This window comes from Brachycentrus maculatus, unplaced genomic scaffold, assembly GCF_059751285.1.
Source record: "Brachycentrus maculatus isolate JH-2025_06_01 unplaced genomic scaffold, ASM5975128v1 h1tg000632l, whole genome shotgun sequence".
NCBI classification, from domain to species: Eukaryota; Metazoa; Arthropoda; class Insecta; order Trichoptera; family Brachycentridae; genus Brachycentrus; species Brachycentrus maculatus.
This window is the reverse complement of record NW_028281368.1, coordinates 95,947-117,813: the sequence shown is the minus strand read 5'-3', so window position 1 is coordinate 117,813 and position 21,867 is coordinate 95,947. Positions and strand designations below refer to the sequence as shown.

The following is a 21,867-nucleotide window of genomic DNA, read 5'->3' as shown; positions in this document are numbered from 1 at the left end:
ATATATATATATATATATATATATATATATATATATATATATATGTATATATTTTTTATTTTATATTTTTTTATTATAATTATTTTTAATCTTTCTCTTTTACTATGATGGGAAATTCTGTCGATATTATTTTCCCCTTAGACGAGAAATTTTGATAGGGGGGCGCCAGACAAAAAAAGTTTGGAAACCTGTGATCTAGAGCATGAAATGATACATCGACGAAGGATCATGATTTTCCGGTTCACATTAGTATATTTAGAATCCTCGACATAAACAATTTATTTGCTTTTTTCAACGGTTTGTTTTATTTTTAAAACGCAAGTGCACTATATTTGACGACGAATGATGCTAAACAATAAAGTCAGATAAGGTATTTAACAGTTTGCATTAGCAGACCACAAGTGAAAGCAGAAGTGTTGAATTTTATACATTATTTAGTAAGAAACGCTTCGCTAAGTGGTTTACAAACAATATCTGTAAAAAAGAGTTCGTGCTTGTATAATTATATTATCCTCCTTCACTATCTATCGGTATAGCGATTTTATGCTGGCGTGAATGAAGTAAAATCATTTCCTTGCAACCTATCAATTTAATTGTTAGTAAATAATGCACTCATAATTTATAAAAATAAAATACTCGTTGCCCTTCCTCCTTTACTTACTCTCTATTTTTTCATTTAATGTAATAAAAATACACTTTATTTTTAAGACAAAACAGTAAGTACATAATATTGCGAAACCGTTTTAGTGAAATTTTGGAATTCACTAAAAAATAAATTGACTAAGTCAGCTTCAAAAATGTATAGTTAGTTTTTGTAGCAATATATTGTAAAATAATGTTGTGAATTTTAAGAGAATTCATCAAGATTCCCCAAATTTACTCTTGACTACAATTCTTTGTTTGCTTAAAATAATATTACTTATAGATAGATACTTTGCTACATACATTTTTGGTGAAACATTATTTAATAAATAGTGATGATGACAAGGTTCTTGTCGAAACCGATAGGTTAAAGTGTACTAATAATAAAAAAAATTATAAAAACAAAGGTGTTGAATTTTATAAAGTTTATTTAATAAAACCTGGAAACATAAACTTTACATGGACTTTGGGGTGGATATTATTACATACCATATATCCAAAACCGTTTTTCATCAATTATTATATGTTGCCGAATTTCCTTATCCCGAAATTTTTGAACTGAAACTGAGATTTAGTATTCAGTTTATTTGGTTTTTCGAAAAAAACAGAACAAATAAAATCTATTAATGAACAACAATGTAATATTTAATTAATAATATTTAATTATGTTTTTTTTATAAATTATTATTCAGGCATCTACCTAAAGTTTATCAAAAGATCGAAACAAGATAATTTTTAATATTTAGTTTTTATTTATACGTCAATTAAAAATAACATTTGTACAGATTTATTATTTTATCACTATGAGTTCGATGATCGATTTGTGCTATGTTAATCTATATATATAAACCATTATCTATTTTATTGATGTGTGGTAAAGATTATCCTTGGATATTAGTCAAATTAAACCAAATTTGTCAGTAATTGCATAAATTATATGAATGCACGGAATTATGTTTCATGATTTAATTATCATAAAGAAAAGTTTACTTAAACTGTAATTCGATGAATAAATTATGCTTTTTTCAAACGCTTTTTATGTTTTATTTTTATTATCTTGACAGTAAGTTTATTTCTCAATGAGGCGATAAAACATGGAAATCCAAACCCGGGCATATTTGGATGCCTTAAACTTTTAACAGCTGTTGTGTTCAGTAAGCTTTGACAAATCATCATGAATATTGTGCAGTTCAACAATATTCCGAAATTATTCACATTTAACATAGACAAACCATTTAAGCACATACAATACCCGAGAATATTGTTTTTTTTTGTCTAAAAAAATTAAATATTCATGAACTGTATTCTCTTTTACAAATGAGTGAAAAGTAATAGAAATCATTTCGTACTTACGTATTTAAATCACTCACATAAAATATTCACTGGTTTAACGGTGTCTTTCTTTTAGAACTAAAAAAGTTCGTAATCTTTCCTCAGAGTAGTAACCTTGTGTCCTCGAAAGTATTACAGAACCGTTTGCACAATTTCAATTGTCCAGTCAAAGGTAAACCAAAACACGGCACACGCGACGCGAACATACACTCTACGCACTGCGAATGGAAACTGACGGCGCAGGCTGCCAGCCGATCGGAGTCTACTCTGATACTGGTGGCTGCCGCCAGTTGAAAACGCGATGAGAAAATATTCAAATAGTGCAAGAGAAATGCATCAGCGACATAAACGTCGGCACCGATGGCAAAGTAAGCGATCATTTATATTTTCCGATATCAATCGCTATTGCCGAGCGACGTTCCTTTTCGGCGACACGGTTGCAGAGTACAGGAGGTAACTGGTAACAGTGGTGTTGGCCTAAAGAATAAAGAGGTTCTATCCCACTTCCCACTACTCCGCTGAAGTCGCTCGGAAACTGACGTATTCAGTGTCAGTGCTTTGAGCCCGCTACCGATTCTATGTAGAGTAATACTTTCCAACTAAGTGCCACTGGGTTCCTCCAGTGGCGGATCTACCATTAAACTAATAAAGCCTTCAGGGCTCTGGAACATATTTTATAATGTAAAATAATAACGAAAATGGAGAAAAAAATCCAGAAAACTACTGTATTTCGGCCAGTTGTATTTGTACTGGTACACGTTGTATTTAATATAAATTCCCACGTACTATTTATTAACCAGGTATTTTTAAACTTGTTGGGTAATATATCCAAAATAAAACAAGGTTTGTTCGATTGAATTCTACTTTTATTTATGTATATGTTAATACGTGACGCATTTCGTCTTCTTAGAACATTATCAAACACTGACTAAAAATATTTACAAAATGTCCTTATATAATAACAATAATTGCAATTCAATATGGAATTCTACCAACTGTCTGCAGTTACAATAAATAAAGAAAAAAATATTAAAAAATAAATTTAAAAAAACTTACTATAATATTTTGCGGTACGTATAACAAAAACATACATATATCAGGTTATCTTTAAATTAAAAATACTGACTGCCATCTGAAATATAGACTTACGATTTTTCTGATTCTACCTTTTTTTTTATTCTACCATGCGGAGATAGAGTTCAAAAGAAAATGTTTATATTTTATTTAAAAAAATTATGCCATTTTTACTCTTCCAACGTATACGATCGTGACTCGCAAATCAATTATCTATAAATATATTTTATAAACATAAGTTTCATTTTATTTTTTAAACTTCTTGTACAAAATAAACTTGGATTACATTGGCTAGCTTGTTGCTTAAAAGCAATATCTTCAGTGAAACAGGTGAAGGCTTGTGCCTATTTCGGTTATTTGAAATGAGTAGGCAGATAGTGCTTACGCTTATAAATGATCAAATAATTTCAATATTTTATATTTATAAAACTGGAAAGTAATAAAAAAAGGAAGACAAAGGTAGGATTAGGTAAGGAGTTAAGGAGGAAAAGGGAGTGGATCCAAGAAAGGAATGATATGATGGACAGCTAGGGTTCCAAGAATAGACAATAATGTTTTAGGTGTTTGATAAATTTATCTTATTATTATTTTTTCTCCAACCCTTATTTACAATACTGCAATTCATTGGGTACTGAATTGTATTGATTTATTACATGAGGGCAATGTGGTCGGTCAGTCTTGTGAAAATTAAAATAGATTAGAATAAAATACTGTGACTCCCCTGGAAATCGAACCTGGGACCCCAGCACGAATTTTCTTTTTATATATAAATAATTCAATAAAAAAATCGATAATTAAAATGTAAAAAAACCAGAGTGAAAGTAAGCCGGTATGATTTTTTAAAATTTCGATAATGGAAAAGGAAAACGGCTGAATTTACATTTTTTATTTATTTGATTTTTTACACAAGAGATTAGTTATATCTTAAATTTACTTCTTAAAAAGCACTTTAAATTTAAGTTATTAGGATTTTGATACCTAGCGGCATAATAACACAAAAAAGCAAAAAGTAAGAACATGAACAATCGTAAAAAATCTAACTGAAACGTTATTATTAAAAAAACAAATTATTTAAAATACGTACGCTAGCGACATCTCTTGATGTATTGATAAAAATACAACCAATAAAGAAGATTGCGTTTGCAGCCACCGTGCACCAAATGTTTTGGAGCTTAGTTGAAAAATTTGTCGCCAGAGTTCTGAAATAAATATAGAACAGTATGAACAGAAAAGATCCGAATTAAAGATGGCGGCGGGAGCCGTCGCTGGTGATTTCGTATCTCGGGAAAAGTAGAGTTTTGCAGTATGTTCTTTTTGAAACGGAAATCTAAGCAATACTGCCAAGTAATTATAAGTGAATTGTTTTTTATATTTTTTGATCAGTGTAATTGTCGATACTTTACATGTTTGAAGTGTTAGTTTCTGGAGTTTTAGACGATTTTCACCACTGAATAAAGAAAACTGAGGTAAGAGATATTCCTTGAACAATTTTCTAAAATACTGATATTTATTTTTAACGTTTTCCCTGTACTCCTCTTTCAAATTCATTTTTATCCGACATGGGTCTACTGTAACTTCGAATACAAGGAATATTATTAACCAGTTGGTTCCGCATCCACTAAGGAAGAAATTACCTTACATAACTGAAAATAATATTTATCGCTTGTTTATATTGTGAAGAGCTGTTGGTATTTTTCATCAATTTTAAAACATTATTTTCTAAAGTGTCCACCACTTTTTGGCATCGTTGAGTGTTCTTTTTTTAATGAATTTTTGGCTCAACTGCTTAACTGCGACGGAATCCGACATCTCTAGTTAGTGTTATTTTTTTGTACAAGATTTATCCTTTATTCCTCAAAATTTTATTTAAGATTTTTTATTAATAAAATATACTTACGTTTTTCTTTAATTCATCGGGTTCTGTTTTCTTCGTATAGGTAACATAAATATTCACTTTTATTCTTCGTCGGTATGATATACGTATGTATCCATAGAAAAGTTAGTAGGCTGAAGTTGATAGTTACATCGGAATAATAATTTAAAAGAACCTTGATAAATAATTTTGAAGGGATCTCGGAATTGAATTATGTGTATATGTATGTGTATATCAAATCAGTAATGACATCAGCGTTGGTAGATATAGTATGATTCATCTCTCGATATAAATGTCGAGCCACTGGACTTACTGGACTCAATATTTATTTTATATTGTGGATTTTAATTTAAACCCATGAATGCTATCAGAAAAAAAATTTAAAATTTCAATAAAATCGCAAATCGTTCAGATTATATAGAGAATGTTTTGTTCTCATACGATTCATACTAGAAACCAATACAACTTTCCATTAATACTTACGCTGCCGGTCGAAACTTTCGAACAGACTTTAGCCCTTTGGGCGTTTGTGCACTACACGGAATTTTACCGTCCGGCACGTCAGTTAACATATAAAACGAATAAATGGCTTGGATTGGCTTGTGCTTTTGTCCATCTTCATTCGGATCGGTGCTCTTGATCGGTGCTTGAACACGTTGCGCGTAAATTCGATCACGTTTAATTGTCGTAGTCGCTTTCATTTTTCAAAACCGGACTGCCGGACGGTAAAATTCCATAGTGCATAAGCGGCTTTTTTCTTTTTTGAAAAAATATATTGAAAACTTTTCATTTAGTCTTTTTTATTTGCAGTTACTATACTTACTTTCTTATATTCCTTTAAATATAAATTAGCTCGGGGTTCTTCCCCAATGCACCGGGCAAATGTTTTTTTTATTCTTAAATGGAATCTCTACCTGTTTGTTACATGACAATGATGGGCTATTTATCCAGACACATGTAGATGGAGTGAGAGTGAAAAGACAGAAGTCCTGCTAACATTTACGTGGATATAAAAAAGAAAATTAAATGATTTTAGACGGAATTTCACTGTCCCATGCGCAAGGCCATATGTGTATGTTATACTCGTATATAGTACCTATGTAATATGCCGTTTGTTTAATTTATTAGTTTCAAGTTCGGTTCCTACACCTACCTACCTACACTATTTAGTGCCTACACGAAGACGTAAAACAAAACCATTCACATTCTCTGATGTTTGGTGCCTTGTGCCTCGCCAGATATACCATATTAATGATCTATTGAACCGATCCAATCAGTGAGAGTGATAGATCTAGTTCCTCCGGAAATTGTTTAAGTATCAAACGTTATTTCAGTACACTGGAATATTTAAAAAAATAATTAGTAGGGCTACGTACCTATTGCCTATTCAAGTACACACTTCTATGGTATCTTTAATATATCTAGTGAATGGATATGTTTTTAAATTACATACTAGAATTGTTTTCAGATTTTATTATGACAACATTTATAATTATTTTACCCCTATTCTCGTGGAGGTGTGTGCAATTCATTATATTGTTATATGTTCTAGATAAGTTTATATGTCAGAAGTGTGAATGTTAGGAAAATGAGAAAAAATAAATATTTTTATTTTTTGGAAAAAACTTTTCCTTAAGGTTAAATTTTTTTGTTTCAATATTTTTTCTCCGGAGTCGGTACCTGTGCGCGAATTGTTCGAATGAATGAATATATAATAAATTGTAATGAATAAAAATTAATGAATATATAATAAATTATCTAAATTAGTAGTTTTGCAATGATGAAGAACGATTTTGAACGAATAAATTAATAACATAGTGTTATATTTGATGTCTAATATTTTAATCGATTTCTCGAAGGTAAGATATGTAACCCCTCAGGGCAGGGATTCCATACGGAACATGCCGATTTAAGTGTGACTTTGGTATTTTGAAACCGCTTTTGGATCCCTTTATTCAGGAAGTAAAGTTTCCGGAACAAAATGGAATATTTGTTTATTTTTTACAGCAATGTTAGAATTGTCTACACTACGAAATTAAAATGCTAACTTCCGTATACAATCCCAGCCCAGGGGCCAGTCCAGTGTAATTTTATGAACATATTTTCTTTTCGACCTGGGCAGGAATCGAATTACCCACGGTACCCGCTACCCGACTATAGCCTAACATTAGCATCGAGCCATCACTTATTGCGTCTACAATAATTACTTCAAAAGTTTACGCAGGGTGTTAGGAACTCGCATGCGAATGGGGTAAAATACATAATTTAAAAGCAATAATCATGACCAGATCTTGCAAAGGGTTTTAAACAATCACTTTAAACAGCCCATGACAGGCCGTGACCCTGTAAATCCTAGACTTATTCGTTCCTGTTGAGACGTCTGCAACTAGAATCTTGATAATAATCTCTCGAGGGTTAAATTCAGTATTTCGTACAAGTATTTGGATAAAAGTACTTAGAATATTATTAATGCCTATAAAATTCCTCAAATGAAATCCAACGTCGTATTCTCATGTATTTCCAACAATTTGAGTTACCGGATACATATAAATGCAAACAATACTGTTAACTAAACAAATGCACCGTAAATAATCGACCATCCAGTGGTTGTATCTTTTATTTAATAATTCGTAAAATAAGAATTTATAATCATCATTGTCTCCCGAAAATTCTATCGTTATTGTAGTTTTATCCTTCACTTTTATGTATGTTCTGACATCAGGCACTCGTAATGTTCGGAATAATAAAGTTTTTTCTTTGTAGCATTGAACATTAATAATGGAAATGTCGTTTCCGCATTTACAACACCGACACCGTCCCACAATATCCTCTAAAAATCCCACATTTAATATTTACAATAAAATAATTGTAACCTTTGGGGTATATTGTATACTGTGTTGGATTTAATGAGATCGCTGAATATTTGTACATGATATTAAAATTTATATTCATACGAACATTGTTGATGGGTTTCTTTTACTAATTTAGCATGGAGTACATAAATTATTTATATTTAAACTCGTGTAAGTTGCAGTACCGCTGTGGAAGAGGCTCAACTCGAGTAAAAGGGGGAAGGGGGGCTAGTTACAAAAAGTTACGTTTAATATCTGAATTCTGTTTATTTTCAAACAGTTCATTTTTATTGTATCTTACACTTAATGTATTAAGGTATTATAAAACAGTATATATGTGTTATACCTAGCCTACAAAAATAACTAGAAAATAAAAATGAAAAAATAAATGTAACAACGTAAACCACCCTGGGGCAAATTATTATAGTGCGGGGCACTAACTAAAATTAAACCAAATAAATACATGATTGTTAAAAATAATACGAACATGATTTTTTTTGTCACTGTTTTATAATTATGTCTCAATCATAAATTTGGCATGTAAAATTAAGTATATTCGCATACAAAAGTATATACAGGTAATGTAAGCCTATTTTCTGCATATGGTGAACTGGATCATCATTGTAATATAAAATCTAAAACAATTATCATAGATGGTGTAAGTATTTTATGTAAATTCAACATTTTAAATTTAAAATAAAATTTAAAAAAATTGGCAAGGCAAGTAATAATAACAATTTGCCCCCATTAGTTACCAACAAGCCTCCCTCACTGAAAAAAACGTTATAACATTAAAACGGAATAGGTTATTATTGCGGTAAATTATTTCAATGTAAACAGAGATATGCAGAATGTTAAGTATGTATTTACTTTAAATTAACTTACCTCTTATAGTCGATGAATAATTAATTATTAATTAATTGAATATTAATTAATTAGTCGTCAATGAAAGTTACTTTGAGACATGAAAACACTTGTATCGGTTTTATTTGAATTACAAATGATCATCACAGGCGAAATTTCATAAGTACCTCCGGACATGATACTTAGGTACACACGCCACAATACCCTGTGATAGAGGAATTATTTAGGACGTAACAACTATGTTCCATACTACTGATGTTAGATTGAGGTTTCTTGTATACGTCTATTTTTAAACATTTCATTATCAATTAACTACTTTATTTTTAAAATCGAGCCAAAATAACATCTAACCTATATTCATTTTTATAAATAACACCCGACCTTTTGAAATGTTCCAACCTTGAAGTTTATTAGATAGGATTAGAAATATTAATAGTTTTTTTTGTCTTCTTATTTTTAATTAATTCAATAATTTAACGCGTTTCCTAGCGTAGAGATTTGTAGGGAAATGATAACATATTAATGTACAATTAATACAATTAATGTAATTTTATATCTTTCCTCGTACCATGTGAAAGAGGTTCTTCACGAGGCATTATGTACGTATACATTATACTGACGGCTTGATACGTTTAGTGTCTCAACTGTATACAGACTTTGAAAAGTGGAAAAATATTATAAATTACTTAATCGTCAAATGCAATTTATCCATTCCAAAAATACGCTTTGTTGTAAACGTTACATACACGTATTTTTCTTCTTCTTGGAATTGACGAATTAGGCTTCATGGTTGAATTATTTTTTTTATTTTCTCTTGTGAAGCAACCTCGGAGGATTTTACGTAGATGAATTATGCGGACGATATATTTATTAGTCGTTGAAAAATGCATATTTACATATTTTTATTCAAAGGTTTTTGTGGTCTTATCATGCATGTTGTATTGTTTTATTCATGCGTCTAAAATCAAGTTTACGCTAAGAAATTATGGGATGTGAAAAACATTGTTCGTGACCATGTGTTTTATTTGACAAAAAGTTATTTTACTATCTGGTATCATACGAAACGCGATGGTGTCGGATTTGTAGAATTCCCAGATTACTGAGATGTAGGTATGGAAAAACAGAATTATTCTAAATATTTATTAGTGTAATGTAAGAGATTGACACGTCTGGTAATTTGGCTGGTCTGTTCTCAATTACTGGACCTTCAGTGTCGGATCGGCGATTATACTGTTGCAACATTTAAATCATCGTTACATTTTAATAAAAAAGGTTCATAATTTTTTTTGTTTATAAAATGTTTTTTTTTTATTACAATGTCCGTTTGAGATACTGTACTGTTTGGTTGTATGTATTAGATTTTTTTTAATGTATACTTATATACTATCGCTCGAAGGTTGAGTTAGAATATTGTTATTTTCAGTTTGAGGGGTTTCTTATACCTGTGAAGGTACAATAACATGAAAACAGAAGGTACTTTATGATTTGTGCTTTATTGTAGATAAATCAACAAAATAATTGTACATATTCTCCCGCGTTAAGGTTTACTATAATGTAGGTGCGCAAGTAGGAGAGTGCTTCGCATCTAATTCTCTTAATTCCGTGGGACGATTGTTTGAGAACATACCACCTTGGACTACAAATCAAAATAATATGTAATTCTTACACAACACTTGTCCTAGATCCCTTTCCATTAGTTCAGCAATTTGCCGGTCCCATTGAGTCCCACATACGCAACTTTGTTTCCGTGGTAATCGATTAATAACGTAGAAAGAGCTGTTTTTAGTCCAAGTGACTCCCCTATTCGCGTGTGATGTGAAATGTGGGTATCATAGGGCACTACGTGGATTGAAACGGCGTTGCTGTGATCATAAATAATTTGAAGGCTCGGTAGTCATAGTCAGCTGCCATTCCATCATTATGAAATAGCTATATACAGTACTTTGTTACAAATCGCTAGTATACCATCTAACGCATTTATTTATGTGTTCGGGAAAGTTGAAGCAACTTCCAAGCTGCCTCTACGATCCCAAATTATGAATCAGTCTTAGGGTTCGTTGTTAGAGAGGTAGTAAGATTCGTGCCTTCTTGGTTAGTAGCCAACTACCGATAGTTTGCACTCACTGTGAAAATAGAAAAATAAAATTCTACTTTCTACTAAAACCAAGTAAGGTGCGTTGGTCGTGCTGAAAATGCTAAAAAAGTATTTTTATTCTTAACTCGAGTGGGATATGTAACGTGGCTAAGAAAAGTTAAAATAACAGTTTCGAAGGTGAAGATCACTTTCAATGCATTATCAGATAGTATGGTAGAACATTCGTAACGGCTGCCATCGGTTCAATCCTGTCAGAGGCTGATGAAAACAGTTAACCTATTATATTATTTATTTTTTATTTGTGTTCGTAGATTTTCAAGGGCGCTACTTAGCAAGTATTGTAAAATGTTTTTTATTTATTTATTTTATTTGTTCCAACGTTTCGGCCTCCATTGCGGGACCTCTATCTTCAATGTATTTTAGTTTTTGGGTGAACAGTCGGACTACTGTATTGCGTTCATTTTATTTCGTCACGTCTGTTATATATAATATAACAAATAAAATGTATAATATGTAATACGGTTCAAAGTGAAACATAAAATGCGCTTTGTTTTTGGTGATTGGAAGTAATGAAAACGCATCTTATTTGTTTGCAGACATAATCGTTAGCTAGGTACTTACATACTGTGTGCATGGTATGAGACGTCAATAAATAATCAATTTAGATGACGGTTACTTTAAAAATATATGTTGCATAAGTTAATCTGAACAATTCAAATAAATTATACAATTATGTCATATTTACATAAAATCATTAATCCTAATTTCAAGTATTCGCAGTGTTGTAATTACACTGTATTCAGATGATATTCGGATCTTTTTTTAATATCTCCTTGTACTTCATAATATGAATCTTTTAAAATGTAAGCTACGTATTAGTTTTATTTTTTATTTTACGGGATTTTAAATTATTTTTAGTCGACGTCTACATCCCATTTGCTCTGCCACCCGGGGCGAATCCGCTCATACACGGGGCTATTTGGATACTAGACAACATTTTAAAGGAAATAAATAATTCCTGAATCAGCGAATAATAAACTGTTTTTTTTCTATGTTCACTAGTCCGCCTTTGTAGTGTGATGGTTAGTACGTTTAGCTACCGTGCTGGAGGTCCTGGGTTTGATTCCCAGAGAGCTCGAAATAATTATTAGTGATTTTTCACTCTAATTTCATTTGATATCTCTCTAGACCTGATACCTGAAGTGCAGGACTGTTCATCTTGCCTGAACAAGATAACACTTTGAAGCCTTCGTGTTTTCTTTCATTTTAGACGAAATAAGAAGCGATTGGTTATTTCGTCACAATGAACGACTTAATTGCCAATATTGATTTCAGGTACCTCTGTTTATCGTATATACAAAGGTACTTAAGTATCTATTGTACATATTAGGATCTATAGTGCAAGTTATGCCAACATCGCAAGGAGTTTTACATACCGTATTTTCCAACGTTCTGCTGAACATCGTATAATGGACAACAAGATCAAACAATTCGTTCCCATTGCTTTTTGTTTCACATCAGACTGCAATATCCAATATCTCGATGTTTGTACCGAAATGCTCGTCTTAGGAATACATATTAATATACGTAGGAATACATATTAATATAATATAGGCATACATATGTGAATAATACGACATATTTGTAGAAATATTTTAGACATTTTAATGGAGTCCGTGTTGGCTATGTATTTTATATCTACATATTTTCATTTGTATTTTTATTTGCTTCTTCAGATGACGGAAAATTTAAGTTTTAAATTTTCTTCATCGCTTAATTGCGTTGTAAATAAAATGGTAGGAGTATTTCTAAAGATAACTTTCAAATATCTATATAAAGTATGTAGGGAGAAATACCACATCTTCGGGATCCAAATTTTCCAGTTTTTCAAAAAACTTGCCTTACCATTATTCGTCTTGTATATTATACATGTATACAGTATCTATACATGTATACAGTAAACCCCCCTATAAGGTTGTGATATGTACCGGGTTATCGGAGGTAACGCTATAAGAAGGTTAATATTTCAATTCTATTTTTACATTTTAACCAATAAAAATGACTGAAATGAGTAATTTAACATTAGAATACAATTTAAAAACATTAACCCCTATAGCGTTCCCTCCGATAACGCGGTACCTATCTCAGCTTTATAGGGTGGTTTACTGTATATCATAAAGCAAACACACCTTGATGGTCCCAACACCCCCTTGATGCTGTAACCTCCCTCGATGCTCCATCGTGCCCATCGATGCTTCAAACGGCACCTCCGTTGTTCTGCTAGAGGAGTACCGCCTACTTGGAACACGGGAACATGTTGCAGTGTTGCTCCTACTGCCACCCCCACTCGCGGTCGCAGCCGGTCCGCCCCCGCGCTACAGCGCCGACAGCGCCGACGGACTGAGCACAGGTGGTGGCATTTACACCAGATCACGACTGCCTTGATCCCAGACCAAATCGATTGTGACGATATCGCTCGAAGAAAGTGATTTTCACAAGTCATTAATCAATATTTGAAGCAATATTTTTATGATTTTCCATTTCATAAATTATAATCTCGACCGGTTTCTACTTTACAAATAAATCGAGAATTTATTACTTTTCTCGGTTAATATTTCTTTCCAGCTGATGTCAAATATATCGGAAGTTAGAGAAATACGCGAACAAATTCGCGCACTGATTAGGGTCGAATAATGAAATGCAAAAACCGAATTCGTGAATTTTCAGTGCGTCTTATGAAGAATTTCACAAGACGCACTTCAGTGCTTCTTTCAAGTCAATAAATATTTTACCATAATAATAATAATAATAATAAGCTTGATAATAATACAGTTTAGTAAAGATCTGATTTATTTGTTTATAATTTTATCCTGTTTTAAAAAAAAACATAAATTGTCTTACAAAATAAAATTGCTTTTCGCAAAAAAATAAAACCGCTTTTCTCAAGCATAAATTGCAAATTTTCTGGTCACTTGTCATAAGTCGAGTACCGTGATATTGGTGTAGCTAGATGAACTACGCTAACGGTACGTGATATAAATTTTAAATTAATTCAAAGGTCAAATTTCAAGTGAAAGGTTAATAAATTTTACATGGCATTTTCTGGTAGGGAATTATTCCTACTATTATTATTATTTTGACTCCTTCGGTCTACTTTCAAAAATGTTTATGAAAAAGGGAATGACGAAATTATATATTCAAATGATTTTTTCATACTTTATGACAAATGTCTAATATGCATTATTAGTTATTTTATTAAAATTTATTGGACATTAAGCATTGTTATTATTTTCTTATCGCCACGAAAATCTCTTCTTACCAACCAAAAACAGAATAGTGGTAAAGGTTTGTACGTAAATGTACGTCATTAAGTAGCTGCTTGTAATCAGTGGGCAAATTACTGCTTGTGCACAAATGTGAGTAATTACAACACCTACTCAAAATTGATACTACTAAAGAAAGGTATATGTAAGCAACTAAGCGTCAGGTAAGAATGGAACGATATGTCGGAGAGTTAGGGTTCTATGATTCATTCATACCTTTGTATCCTAATGAGTGGGATAGTAATATTTTAGATGTATTTTGAAGGTTTAATTTATTTCGTCGATAAGTGTTTTAGAAAAGTTGTACCTACCTTATTTCAAGAAATGCACATATATAAATCCCCCTCCAACTAGCCCTCTTTGTGGGTACCACTCAGTAATCAACAATTTCCATTTTCCACGTGTTTAAATGTTACGACCTATTGAATTATAGTGTTGCGTTGGGGAGGGCGGGCGCAAACATGGTTTTCTGTTTTTGGGTCAAATAATATAATTCACTTGTTATTGCGTCAAGATAAAACTTTGTGAGTTTTTTTTCCTCGAGTGTTTGGAAAAAAACAGTTACTGATGAGAAGGCATATTCGTTCTGTCGATAATTCTTTAGTAATAAGTAAAAGCAATCACCATTTCTTGAATTATGTTCTTGCAGAAAAATATTAATTAAGGGCAATAAATATAATCTGTGGCTCGAACTCAGAAAACTTCAACTTTGAACAATGTTTGCAACAATATACGATTGAATCACGAGTTCTGAAACTTGAATGGGCATATTGTAATTTAATTGTAATTAAAGAAGATGTGCCTTTATTTCGAAAAACACAGTAATACGATTTGGATACTTGAACACTAAACAACTGATTTCTTTCTTCTCTAAAATGCCGTTTACATTTTTAAACAAACAAAGAAAAGGGTTTTCAGATAATAAGATGATGACTTGTAAATAACTGCTCAGTTTCCTGTAGTTAATGCAAGTATTAAAACGTCTTCTGATTCTCGCACATCTAGTAGCTCTAAGCACCTACATACAAATATGTAGTATGTATAATTAGGCAATACGATAGTAAAACCAATTGAATTTCCAATCATTTATATGCAACAAAGATATTGATTTTGGTTCATTTACAGGAACATTAATCGTTTCATGATAACGCGGTTTGTTTGCCTAATTTATGGTAAAACGAAAATTATGATAATATCTATTAACTAATTTACCCTTTTATTACAGCATTGCAAACACTTAAGTTAATATTGTATATTTCTTCTTCTTCTTTTAACTCTTATCCGTACGCGATAGTGTATAGGGCACTGCATCATATTAACGCAGTGTTATCTTGATAGTTAACACACGAAGGAAAGGTGATCATCAGCCCTCCGCTTCAGGTACCCCTCAAGCAAAGGTGGCTGGTAAGTTCAAGGTAATATCGAATAAATATAAGACTGAAAATTGACCCGCCTGGGAATCAAACCCGGGACCTCCAGTATGGTAGCCGAGCATGTTGACCATTACACTACGGAAGCGGATGCCGCCTATAATTAGACGAGCAAAATAAGTTCGGATTATCGCACTTTTAAAGTAATAATTATACAAAGCAGTGTGAAACAGGTGAGATCATTCACTGTCGGAATTCTGGGAATGTGATCAACTGTGCTGGTGGGGCCAAGAGCTATTTGAGTGAAAGAATTCTTTATACTTCTACTCTCCTTACTTATTTAATGGTGCGGTATTTTGATATTTATTTATACGCCTTTATTTTTATTTTCACTATAAATACACGTGAAAATGAACCTTTCGTTAATTTGTTTCGGAACTCCCTAAATATAAATATAAAAATGCCATTTTGTAGATTTTCATTGAATTCATTCCTGCGTTTCGTATTGTAGGTACTGTCTTAATTTACCGTAATCGATTATACTACACATGCCTTCTTCGGTTTTTTTTATTGTAACTCCAATACGTTATTAAAATGTTACTATTTATTTATCAATAAGCATTATCACTTCGTGAATGTTTGATTAAACTATGTAAGTTTATAACATCCTAAAATGTCCATGTATCAGAATTTCAAAGCGAATAATCGTACAATTTATATATACGAGTATATATTTTTTATCAAAAATACAATTATTTTTAATATTTCTCTATTATTAGTTATCATAAATTAAAAAAAAAACACTACAAATACCTATACGAGTATAACATACGTATGTACGTTAATTGTGTTTTATACGCTGTACATACTTACTGGTAATTTCCTTTATGACAATATAAGGTCTCGTAGCCGAGACGCACTTTGTGTAATTTGTCGATGTCCGCTTGGAAGGATGGCTCGTTTGATCGATCACGACAACGTGTTTGGTGCGGAGGGCGGGGGCGGAGGGCGGGGGCGCGCGGCAGGGCGGGCAGCTGGGAGGGGGAGGCGGGCAAGGTGCCAGCTGCTCTTCTCTCGCCCGATATAAATAAACAGGCGCTCGGAATCCGGCCGGCCTGGAAGCGACTATTTTCGACGACTCCATGTCCCCGCGCATCGCTTCGCATCTTCACGATCTACGAATATCGCTTACATGAAAAGGCGATGCCGCAAGGGGAGGGGGGGGGGTGATGTTTTACACGTTCAAAAATCATGTTCTTCCGTCCTATAAGTCTACCACTTCTTCTTTTGGTTCATATTTGTATGTACACACGTGGTGCATTGAGCCTTTTATCAGGACGACGCTATGTTGTAGGCCCTATGCAATATAGGGTGATCAGCCCCGCGCCTCTGAATTTTTTACGAAGTATTTGACTAGATATAAATGACGTACATGAAGTAAAGAAGCTCAGAGTGAAGGACCATATGAGAAGATATATATGTCGGTGAAGAATGAAAGACGTATAGTCAGAGGCAAAGGAGATAACAGCAATCGCTAGGGTACTCGGGTTTGCGTACCTGAACTCTAACAAGCTTACGCTTCTACCACTAAGCGAAGTGTACTTCTTATGCTATTGAAGCTGTTTTTACGGCAATTTCTATTTCAGATTGCAGACGTCATGGATTATACTTGGCTATTATTATTTACCCGTGCTTAGGGTTTATTGAATAAAACCACTTATTTAATTTGTAGTAATCTTGTCCATCGTATCTCGCTCACTCCTTTCAAGAACGTCATAAATCAAAACACTTGATTTTTCAGGAGAACGTTTTTAAAGTTTAAAAATAAAATACAACGTATTAAAAATAAATATTAAGCCACTTATTAAAATTGTTACTGTGCAACAGATCTTTTTAAGTAAAACTTGAAGGTTATTTCTCCATTTGAAAAATATTTACTATATTTAAAAAAAATAATTAAACAATACATTTTCTTAAAAATACAAAAACAACACTTGCTGCCCTGTAGCGGGTAAATATTAAGTTAAAAATATGCCACTTTTGCTGGGATGTAGTACATTTTCTGGACATTCAGAAAACATGCACAACTAAAAATTGACGATTTTTGATTTATGACGTTCTTGAAAGGAGTGAGCGATCTGTCCGTAGTGTATCAGTTAGCACGTTTTGCTGCTATGCGTTAATATTTTAACATGCTGAACTTATATCTGAAGCGTAAGACTGGTCGCCTCGTCTTCATGCAACAAACGCTTTAGACATAGTTCCTCGAATGGATGTAACCGAGTACCTTGTGCGCCATTAGATTGGATATGAAGCTTAAATGAAATGATTTATAGTAGCTTTTTCTTAAAATTTTCCTATTTGTGTTTTTCTTGTTCAATCTCTTAATTTTTACTTCTTTTCCTCCTCGACGCTACACTTCGAGGTCTCCAGCGGCTTCCGTCCTTTTCTAGTTCCCCGTTTTTCTTGTCCTATTCTAGATTTCTTCCATACAGTCACCCACCATTTTCTACGCTGGAGCCCTTTCATCTGTCATTCTTTCTTTGTATCCTGCTTAAATGGTACTATCATTTTATGCCCTATTAATTTTCTTTTGTAAGCCAATTTTCTATCGTACTTTCAAAGATTTCCGCTCAAAGACTGCTATTTTGTGTTTTTCTTTGAGACAGGCACCACGTTTCACATCCGTAGATAACTATTGGTCGTATTATCGTCTTGCATACGCGGTTTACTTCTTCGACTTTCAATAAGCATTTGAAATGACGGAGTACACTTTAGTGTGCTCCGTCATTAGTGTACGCGTTTTAACGCGATGTGCCTCATTCATTGCATTAAAGTTACCAATGTACTTACTTAATTATGAAGGCGTAATAATTTACAGGAAAGCAGCTAGTTGTATTTGCGATTTGTGAACACTAAATCGAGCGGTTAATGAACAGTTTTTTTGGCAAATAGGTCATGATTTTAGAGAACTCGAAACTGGGCCAACTACCGTTGTATTTTGAAGCGTGTCGATATATTATTATTGTGTACAATGTTATGTTCCCACGCTTTTGTGATAATTTCCAAATTCCACAAGCGCTGCGTAGCGTAGACTTATATTTAAATATTATTATATACTACGAAATTTTACACTCTTGATGTTGATTTATCGACAGAAATACGCGAGTCACGACGCGACGAAACGAATGACGTTCAAAATAACCGATAGCCAACAGAAGTCCTTGCGAAATACCGGGAAATCGCCTGAATAATACACCCAATTGCAGGCAGCTGCATATTATTTATTGTCCGCCTCCGTAATGTACTGGTTACCGCACGTGGCTACCATGCTGCAGGTCCCGGGTTCAATTCCCAGGGGTGTCAAAATAAATACGTGTTTTTTCACTATAATATTTATTTAATATTACCCCAGACTGGTTAAGTGAAGCGTGAGACTGATCACCTTGCCCTTATAAAATTAACAATCAACTTAACGTCGTATTAGTTTGATACAGTGCTCTGCACTATTGGGGGTAAGAAGAAGAATTTTAACAAAATGTTCATGATTTCTCACTTTTTTATTTAACTATCCCAACAACAAATTGGATGGAAGAAGATAAGCTGAACACACTTAAAACACAATTTTGATATACTTACGTTTGTTTAAAAAAAGGCAATGTCGCAATACTATAAATGATTTTTTCTTAATGATAATAAAATACTATGAATGATCTTTCCTTAATTAAGTAAAATATTTTTTGTAATAATACATATTAAAACAATAAAATTAAAATTATTAAAAAAAAGCCAAGTCAGATCGATAGATCAATTTTAAAATTCAAGCTTTATTACATTAATAAAATAAAACTACTAACTACCGGATATCATCATATGCTGTCATAGCGTTCTCAAGTTCATAGGTCCAGATTTTCCTAGTTGTTAACGAGTTTCCGTCTCCTCATACATTCTCATAGCACCATGACCCGAAGTCAATAATTTGTTCTCAAGTTCACAGGTCATAGATTTTCCTAGTTGTTAACGAGTTTCCGTCTCCTCATACGATCTCATAGCACCATGACCCGAAGTCAATAATTTGTTCTCAAGTACATGGGTACTAAATGTTCCTAGTTGTCAAGGAGTTTCCGTCTCCTCATACGTTCTCATAGCACCATGACCCGAAGTCAATAATTTGTTCTCAAGTTCACAGGTCATAGATTTTCCTAGTTGTTAACGAGTTTCCGTCTCCTCATACGATCTCATAGCACCATGACCCGAAGTCAATAATTTGTTCTCAAGTACTAAATGTTCCTAGTTGTCAAGGAGTTTCCGTCTCCTCAGACGTTCTCATAGCACCATGACCCGAAGTCAATAATTTGTTCTCAAGTTCACAGGTCATAGATTTTCCTAGTTGTTAACGAGTTTCCGTCTCCTCATACGTTCTCATAGCACCATGACCCGAAGTCAATAATTTGTTCTCAAGTACATGGGTACTAAATGTTCCTAGTTGTCAACGAGTTTCCGTCTCCTCATACGTTCTCATAGCACCATGACCCTAAGTCAATAATTTGTTCTCAAGTTCACAGGTCCTAGATTTTCCGGGTTGTTAAAGAGTTTCCGTCTCCTCATACGTTCTCATAGCACCATGACCCGAAGTTAATAATTTGTTCTCAAGTTCACGGGTACTAAATGTTCCTATTTGTTTACGAGTTTCCGTCTTATAACGGGCATTGGGCCAAATTTTAATTGGATTATTTAGTTGTATCAACATTTATGTACGTAAATGTATATAATATTTATAAATGAGTTTCGATCCTTATTAGGATTTTTATTCCGAGGAGTCGTGATATTTTTACCAATGTTTGATATGTTTTATCGGTGAACGAATCAATATTTGCTTAAAATTACACAGAAATTTGGTTTTTATTGGCTTAAGTAAATGTTCGATTCATTATTGTAATAGTACCTATATGAAATAATCATACGTATCGTCATCCTATTAACATTGGATGGAAACAATGAATTTACACATCGCTCACTCCTTTCAAGAACGTCATAAATCAAAAATCGTCAATTTTCAGTTGTGCATGTTTTCGGAATGCCCAGAAAACGTACTATATCCCAGCAAAAGCGGCATATTTTTAACTTAATATTTACCCGCTTCAGGGCAGAAAGTATTGTTTTTGCATTTTGAAGAAAAGGTATTGTTTAATAATTTTTTTGAATATACTAAATATTTTTCAAATGGAGAAAAAACCTTCAGATTTTAACTAAAAAGATCTGTTGCACAGTAAAAAGTTCAGTAAGTGGCTTGATATTTATTTTTAATACATTGTATTATATTTTTTAACTTTAAAAACGTCCTCCTGAAAAATCAAGTATTTTGATTTATGACGTTCTTGAAAGGAGTGAGCGACATGTTAACTTACTCGTTAATTTAATAGCAGTACTCTCATTTTATAAACCCTAGACCACGGGACTTGTATAAATATATTATACCTTAATACATGACTATCGAAAAATCGATAAAAAAACTAACATTTTACCAAAAACTTTGATAAAAACATAAAAAAATAAATGCTGTGTTTTTTGTAAAAAGTGTGTTTTGAGAACTTCACATAAAATACGAACATAAAATATCGGTAAAAAACTACACACAGTTTGTTCACAGTTATTTTGCCTCTAATTTTTAAATTTAAATTTTTTATACTGCTAAATAAATAATTTTAAAAAATGCTCACAGATAGTTTTTTATTACACCTCTAGTTTTTTATTTATTATTTATACTGCCAAATAAGTAAGATACATGCTAGTTGTCACTACATTCTTTACATGTGTTGCCTCGGTGCACACCGATTGGTCTCCGCAGATTGGATGTCCGTCGTAAATTTTACGAATGTTCCGTTATCTACGGTTAATGAATTAGATACTTCTATTTGTTTAGTCGATCGTCCTTTGAGTTTGAAAGGGTCCCATAAAAACCCGTACAGTCAAGAGTATTAACCTCCGTTGATCTTACAGGACGTTTAGTCCATACCTACTTATACATTCCTTTTTATGTTATTGTACTGTATGATATCGAGAGATAGCAAAATCAAACTAATGACTCGGTTAATTATGCCCCAATATTAATGTACTCGTGTCGGATGACCTGCACAGTGTGACTCCTCGATCTGTCTCGCGATCTGTCTGATACCAGGTCGGAGATCGAACCGCGCTACACTAATGTGTGCAACATGCGTCATTAGGCGCCCACGCGAGCGCCGCACACGGTTGAGTCACGAAGTCTTTCGTCTGACAAACAACCGAAGATATTGTTTTTCTGGAATGTCGCCACCTTGAATTCCCTAACAGATTTTAAATATTGTTGATTATTAAATTTTCGCCAGAACTGTGACATAATTTACGGAATAATTCAGAGAAGAGTTCCGAAACATTTTACCACGCGATAATAAAACGTAGA

The 21,867-nt window shown here is 32.9% G+C and overlaps 2 protein-coding genes and 1 long non-coding RNA gene across 15 annotated transcripts in view; 1 reads left to right on the top strand and 2 right to left on the bottom strand.

Annotated features, from left to right (window-relative positions):
• Positions 1–2,511, bottom strand: part of LOC148300944 (uncharacterized) — a 43,513-nt gene extending 41,002 nt beyond the window's left edge. Inside the window, exon 1 of the mRNA XM_088274056.1 lies at positions 1,996–2,511. The gene's annotated coding sequence lies outside the window, so the exon portion shown is untranslated. The remainder of the gene's footprint in view (positions 1–1,995) is intronic.
• A 307-nt stretch (positions 2,512–2,818) lies between these two features.
• Positions 2,819–5,061, bottom strand: LOC148300943 (uncharacterized). The gene is made up of 2 exons (XR_015838870.1): positions 4,946–5,061; positions 2,819–4,247 (listed from the first exon to the last, which is right to left on the bottom strand). It is a non-coding gene; the product is annotated as an uncharacterized LOC148300943 (long non-coding RNA).
• Nuak (Nuak family kinase 1) overlaps positions 4,286–21,867 on the top strand; it is a 48,840-nt gene continuing 31,258 nt past the window's right edge. For all 13 annotated transcript variants that reach the window (XR_015838868.1, XR_015838869.1, XM_088274068.1 and 10 more), the window contains exon 1: positions 4,286–4,514. The gene's annotated coding sequence lies outside the window, so the exon portion shown is untranslated. The remainder of the gene's footprint in view (positions 4,515–21,867) is intronic.